This window comes from Engraulis encrasicolus, chromosome 21 (genome assembly GCF_034702125.1).
Source record: "Engraulis encrasicolus isolate BLACKSEA-1 chromosome 21, IST_EnEncr_1.0, whole genome shotgun sequence".
Classification (NCBI taxonomy): Eukaryota; Metazoa; Chordata; class Actinopteri; order Clupeiformes; family Engraulidae; genus Engraulis; species Engraulis encrasicolus.
Genome location: NC_085877.1, coordinates 15,845,327 through 15,852,826, shown reverse-complemented (window position 1 = coordinate 15,852,826; position 7,500 = coordinate 15,845,327). Strand labels below are relative to the sequence as shown.

At 47.3% G+C, this 7,500-nt stretch overlaps 1 protein-coding gene across 2 annotated transcripts in view; it reads right to left on the bottom strand.

Annotated features, from left to right (window-relative positions):
• LOC134436928 (tetratricopeptide repeat protein 28-like) overlaps positions 1-7,500 on the bottom strand; it is a 420,849-nt gene that overhangs the window by 311,048 nt on the left and 102,301 nt on the right. The window lies entirely within an intron of this gene.

The following is a 7,500-nucleotide window of genomic DNA, read 5'->3' as shown; positions in this document are numbered from 1 at the left end:
AAGTAGCTAACGCATTTAGCAACTATGGTTTGGAATGCAATTTCCAATGGGCAACTACCCAAGTTGCTAACTGGCTAACAACTTCGCTTTCGAGAAATGCACCCCAGAGTTGGATGAAGTAGAAGTAGAAGTACTCTTACAGATGTAATTACAACAATAGTAGTGTGATATTACTTAGTTGAAAGAGCAGGTAGTATCCAAAACACAGGACAGATGGACACATGGAGATATGGGCACATGGACATGGTTTGTATTGTAATTGTAATAATAATAGAATAATTCAATAATTCAAATATTTGAGTACCATCAGTGCAAGACTACTATTTGATGAAAAAGCAGTACCATAGTACTCACTTTAGTAATACATTACAACATGGTCATTGCTATTCTAGAAACAAAAAACTTTCAACAGGGGCCGTGTTTCAAAGCATAGCTTATTTCATTATCATGTTCAGCCAGTCGTTCAGCTCAATGTTCCATGATGAACTCATTATATCTCGGGTGAATCCATGATTCCACCCCAGAGATTACATGTACTTGTCTGCTTAACACCAGACTATCTCACAAGTGAGTCTTGAGGCTACCTATACAATTTCTCATAGGAAAGGTGTGGTTTACGAAGGCCCATGGCTGTTTATTGGGCATTACGAATGTATGTAAGTTGGCATATACACGTAGCCCATAGCCAGTCGTGTTACTTGTGATGGTGGGGGAACTGATGATGGTGTTGGACCGTTCCCTCGTTCTCTTTCTATACACCTCTCACTTTCTCTCTCATAGAAGACAAAGGAAAATAATCTTTATTTTCTTGAGGGCATCTTGATGAGGCAAAGTGGTTGTGAGAGGGGGTGAGTGAGAGGTCCAGTTGTGGTGGTTATGGTAGAAGCAGGGTGGCAAAGGCCTTGAAGAGATGGTGGTGCCTATCACTCTAGTACATATGAAGAGTGCAAGAGCGCCAACAAACAAGCATACTGTGACAGGGCAGACCGATGGTGTTTGTAATGGTGATGAATGGTGGTGATTGAAGGATCAGGCTTTGGGGGGAGTGATTGAGTCTGGACGCGACGCGGCCGGCTAGCCGTAGCCCATAAGTCCATTAGAATTGACCAAACCCCCTGTAAAGCCCCCTCCCTAATCAGATTATCTGCAACCCACCGCCTGTCCTTCTCTGTCCTCTCACCTCATAGCCTGAGCACTGAGGCAAAGGTCAGTCATTCAGAGAGAGCCCGGTCGGTCTCATTGCCTCACAGCGCCTGGAAGCCAGCAGGGCCGCTGATAGCTTCAGGACAAAGTCATCTGAAAGGACCCCCTTACTCAATACATACAATGTAATGATGACCCAATTCTGGGCCCACCTCTCTCCCTGTGCCCGGTATACAACTGATCTGTTTGTCCGCTCCCTGTCGGCATCCCTGCCTGCAGGGACATCCAGCTGAAGTGTACTGTAATGTAATAAGTCTCATATCTCCAATTTGGTGCCCTGCTCTGGAGCAGCCTCCCTGGTTCTCTCCTCTATGGGGGTTGCCCCCCAGGAGAGTTGGAACATTCTCCACGGATGGTCTAACCTAGTTGGGCTAGGCATACTGCATGCCTATTGGCTGGAACGCCTACCCATTTTCTCTTCCCATCCTCCAATTTCTTCCATGTCTTGCTCTTGGAAAGTCTGTGTTTTTTTACCCATGGTCTAACCTAGCAAGGTAGCATATTGCTTCGCTATTGACTGAAACTCCCCTACCTCCTTCTCTTCCCATTCAATCCTGCTCCTCCATTTTCAGCCTCTTGCTTTTGGAGAGTTGGCGTTCACGGTCTAACCTCGTCAGGTAGCATGCTTCTCCACTATTGGCTGAAACCCCACTACTCCCCTTTCCTTCTCATTCTCCTCCTCCTCCTCCTCCTCCTCCTCCTCTCTCCTTCTTCTTCTTCTTCTTTTTCTTCTTCTTCTTCTTCTTCTTCTTCTTCTTCTTCTTCTTCTTCTTCTTCTTCTTCTTCTTCTTCTTCTTCTTCTTCCTCTTCTTCTTCTTCTTCTTCCTCCATGTCTTGCTATCTTAATCAGGCAGAGCTGCCCTCGACTCCACATCACCCAGGGGATAGCCTCTGGGAGCAGGCCGTGTATGCCTAATGAACTCACCCTTAGCCTGAACCCTCCAGAGGCAAACCACACCACCACGAGCCACACCACCACGACCCACACCAACACACACACACAGACACACACACACCACCGTGACCCACATCACTCCGACCCAACCCGCACATCACCCTACACCTTACAAGGCCTGACCCCTCTCTCTATGCCTTCCCTCCAACCCCACCACACCATCACCACCAAGAGACCACCCCTACCCACGTCACCCTACCATACAAAGCCTAACCCCTCTTTTTATGCTAGCCTCCAACGTTTCAACACCACCATCACCACCACTACCACCCTCCAGGGAACCACTCTGTTCCATATCACCCCAACCCAACTCCAACCCCCCCCACCCCCCCCATACACCCTATACCTTACAAGGCCCCATTCCTCTTTCTATGCTACCAACCCCCGCATTCCCATCCTCCCCCCACACCCCCATTTCTCTCATCCACAGCAGCACCGACCCCTGACTACCTCCACACGTAACTCCACACGCGAGCAAGAGCAAGGGGTCGGTGCATTGATTTCCTTTACCTTCAGGGAAATCTTCCACTAGTATCATGCAAAGCCCCTCCACCTCCATGACTCCCGGCCCCTCGGTCCCTGGCTGGTCAACCTTGAGAACCTGCTTGCTCTCTTGCGTGCAAGAGACTTACATGCAACCTCTCAATTTCTCTCTCTCTCTCTCTCTCTCTCTCTCTCTCTCTCTCTCTCTCGCTCTCATAGAGGGTGAATGAAAAGAAATTTGATTTTCCTGAGGGCATCAATGTAGGCCTACAGTATAAAGGGTGGTGGGGTTGTGAGGTGGTGAGTCGTCGTGGTAGCAGGCTGATGTAGAGGTTGAGTTTGTCTTGAAGCGCTCCTCTCATCGCCATCAAAAGACTTGCAGCCTCTGCCAGGGCCTCTGGAAGCTTTGGCTGGACTCGGGACAAAGTCATCTAAAAGGCCCCCCACTCAATACTGTACATGCAGTGTAATGAAGACCCAATTGTGTGCCCCCTCTCCCTGGGCCTGGGACAACTGACGGCTTTGTCCCTCAGTTGGCCACCACCACCACCACCTCCACCTCCTCCTCTGTGCTAATTGTGAGTAACTGACCTTTTCCTCTCTCCGTCACCCCTGGCGGCCATAATTAGCCCCTTCTAACACAAGAACCACCACCTCCCCTCTCTCTCCCCATCTCTCTCTCTCTCTCTCTCTCTCTCTCTCTCTCTCTCTCTCTCTCTCTCTCTCTCTCTCTCTCTCTCTCTCTCTCATGCACTCTGCACTTCGAGTGTCTGAAACGATCGAGAATTCAGGTCAATTCTGCGTCTCCAAATTTATGCAAAGCCACCATTACCCCGTCTGATATTGGTCATTATTAATCTTCGGTATTTCTTACTGAAAGAAACGTTCTTGTCACAAGGAATATGCTGCTGTCATCCTATCCTCCATACTTCTGCCAAAAAAAATGAAATTTACATAAAGCATTTTCCCTGAGGCAATTTAGACACAAAGACAGGAAACAAGTACAAGTATAGGCATATCTACACCCTATAAACTGACAGTAGTCTAGTTTCTAGCAGCTTATAGTACTGTACTGTTCTTGATTAATTTCCCCAGGAGGAGGCCTGGGCTCCCAAGACAGAGCTACCAGGGGAAAATAAATAAATAAATATATAAAAGAGCTCGTTAATTAAACCACAATTCAGCTCTTCGTGCCGTGGGTATCATATCCTCGTTAAGTTGACGCATGTGAGCTGCCGCACAGAGAGGGTTCTGGCTAGGCGTGCTTTATACCAAGTAACGCAGATATTGTAGGCCCTCATCCCCTCCCCCCTCCCCCTCTGCTCCTTTCACATGATTAGAGGACAAGCTCTTTGAATTTGAGAATCAAACGCCAGCTCCCCTTAAGTAAGTAAGCGTCTCCTATTACGCCGTCTGCCAGAAGAAAAGGGAAGTAAAACACTTACCGCTGGTAATGAGCATTAAACAAGAGGCTTTAAACCTTCCTATCAGCGCTACCGAGCCATGAAACAACACTAATAAAGCTCAAGCTTTTGGAAATTAGCTGGAAACGGAGGCGAGTAGTTTGGGGGAGAAAGAAAGAGAGGGAATGCTTTAAAAATATATATTATACTTTGATTTATATATATATTGAGAGTGAGAGTAAGGCGGCCTTAAGAGAAACACAACTGCAACAAAAGATTAAAGACATGTGGTGTGTGGAAGCAAGCCAAGCGTTAGCCTTATGGCATGGTAGTGGAGTGGGGGCCAATGAGTGAGTGAAGAGAAGGAGCGAAGGGGGAAAAAAACGACAAAAAAGGAAAGACAAAAGCTCTGGTGCCTCTCAGTGTGACAGAACACCTCTCCAGCGCTTCTGTTTTATGGATTACAGGCCGTCTGGTAAACGGGTGTGGTGCAATGCGCCGTAGCGCGTTAGCGTCTGGATCGTTTAAAAGTGTTCAGGGGCCCTAGGCAAAGATGGACTTGGGACCCCCTTTTTTCTCTTCTAACTATTGGGTAGGGTCCCCCTCAAGAGATATTTTGATTTCCGGGTCATTGCACTTTCCGGTCATTGAATTTAGGGATATTCTGCAAAAAAACCAAATGCAAGTATATAACCAGGCATTACCATGCACCCCATCTTTCAGCTGGGGGCCCTCAAAAATGGACTAGTTTGCTTGCCTGGCTGCGACGGGCCTGTTTAGCGCTAGTGGTAGCGTTAGCCGCGGCACTCACTGTATCGCTCACTCGCTAGGTGCTAGATGTATGAAACAGATGCTAGCGGCTGGGGCTGGGGCGGGAAGGGAGCTGAGTAAATGTAGCCCATCTGCTGTGCGTTTCAATCAGTCTCCCTCCACTCCAACGCTCCACCGCTGCTGCTGCTGTGGGTGTGGATGGTGTGTGAGTGAGTATGTCTGTGTGTGTGTGTGTGTGTGTGTGTGTGTGTGTGTGTGTGTGTGTGTGTGTGTGTGTGTGTGTGTGTGTGTGTGTGTGTGTGTGTGTGTGTGTGTGTGTGTGTGTGTGTGTGCGTGTTTGTGTGTGCGTGTGTGTGTGTCTGGCTGCTGGAGCGACTGCTGCTGTTGCAGGAAAAGCTGTGCAAACACAGCAACATTACTTTTCAGCCCCCCCTCCTCTCTCTCTCTTTCTCTCTCTCTCTCTCTCTCTCTCTCTCTCTCTCTCTCTCTCTCTCTCTCTCTCTCTCTCTCTCTCTCTCTCTCTCTCTCTCTCTCTCTCTCTCTCTCTCTCTCTCTCTCTCTCTCTCTCTCTGTGTCTCTCGCTCTCTCCCTCTCTCACAAACACACCCACACTCACACACAAACATAGCAACATTACTTTTCAGCCCCTCCTCCTCTCTCCGACTCCCCAATGGTCCCTCTCTTCACTCTCTCCATCTCTCTCTCTCCATCTCTCTCAGTATCCCCCTCTCTGTCTGACAAACTCTCACGTGCGCAGCAACATCACTTTTCAGCCCCCTCCTCCCTTCAGCTCTCCAATACTCTCTCTCTCTCTCTCTCTCTCTCTCTCTCTCTCTCTCTCTCTCTCTCTCTCTCTCTCTCTCTCTCTCTCTCTCTCTCTCTCTCTCTCTCTCTCTGACCAAAAAACATTACTTTTCAGTCTCCCCTGTTCCCATTCCTCCCCTCAAGTCTTCAATGGCCCTTTCTTTCTCTCTCTACATCTCTCTTTCTCCATCTCTCTCTCTCTCTCTCTCTCTCTCTCTCTCCCGCTCTCTCTGAAGCATTAGCGTGATGTATGGCGAGAGGGAGAGGTGCGGTGCTCTTTCCCTTCGCTGCGTGGTTCTCATTCCAACTGTCACACCGTTTTTCATCCTTCGCACTGCAGTTACCAGCCCAACGCACACACTCACGCACACACTCACGCACGCACACACACACACACACACACACACACACACACACACACACACACACACACACACACACACACACACACACACACACACACACACACACACACACACACACACACACACACACACACACACACACACACACACACTCCGAGACTGATACACACAGGGACAACAAACTATCACGCACCTCGCTCGGGCACACACACATCTCCATCCTTCTCTGAACTTGACTACCACTCACCATGCAGCTCTTTTCTCTGCAATCTTGGCAATCTAAACCCTCTCGCTCTCTCTTTCTGACTTTTCATTGCTGGGGGGGAAAGAAAAAGCACATGATTGCTTACATCTACATTTCTCGTATAAATGCATCATCAGCATTCAGCTAAAATTACCCAAAATCAGTAACTGGGACACCAACCACTTTCTTCCTTTCTTCCTTCCTTCCCCATATCTCATATCACTCTGTCTAAATCTCTCTCCTTCCTTCCTATCTTCTTTCTTTCCTTCGATCCTGCCTTCCTTTCTTCCTTCCTTCAATCTCTCTTTGATTGATATACAGACATGTGTTCATAACAAGTTAGGTAAAGAACTAAGTTCATACATGCATTGGTAGGAAGGTTGTCCAATAGATAGGCCTAAGTGTCCAATAGATAGGCCTAGATAGATAGTGGGGCTGTAACAATACTCTCAACTAATGATTCGGTTCGTATCACAAATGGTTGTTTTATAGACTGAAGGATAACTAACTTTGAAAGAGAGTATCACGACACTGCCTCCTTACATCAAGATACAGTATCGTGACTCTGAGTATCACAGTTTCTTGGTTCTATCCAATATCGTTGCCGCCCTAATAGATAGATAGATAGATAGATAGATAGATAGATAGATAGATAGATAGCAGGCGCGGAGTGGCCGTCGGGAGATCGGGGACTTGTCCCGGTGGGCCGCGGCCGTATAATGTAATATTGCAGCCACTTATCATTCTTAGGCGGCCGTGAAGTCTTGCAAATGTACTTCATTGCGCTGATTATCCACTTTCCACGTGGCTATGGTAGAATGAGGCTGACTAGCCAATATTTGTAGCGTGTACCAGACAGCAGTACCTCACTGACGGTGTCAAACAGTAAATTGGCCACACCCCTTCTCTACTGATAATTTCATACACCGTAGATCGCGGAAGTTTACTAGATCTTAGTAACACAGTTTCGTTTTCAGTATTTGAAGAACCTGTGATATTAATATTTCCATCCTTAAGTTACCAATCTAAATAAGTTATGATTTATTTTCCGATTTCCACATGACTGTTACAGTTTACAGTCTGCCAGTCCAGATTCACTTGCTCTGTGGTTATTGACTTGGGTTACGAACAGACTCCACCAAGTGGTAAGGAAGAGAACTGCACCTAACAGAAGCAATGGGTTTTGTTTTGATTTGTTAGAACTACCGGTATATCTCCTTATAGTCGAAATAATATTATTATCATACATATATTTATATGTGGCACATTTAG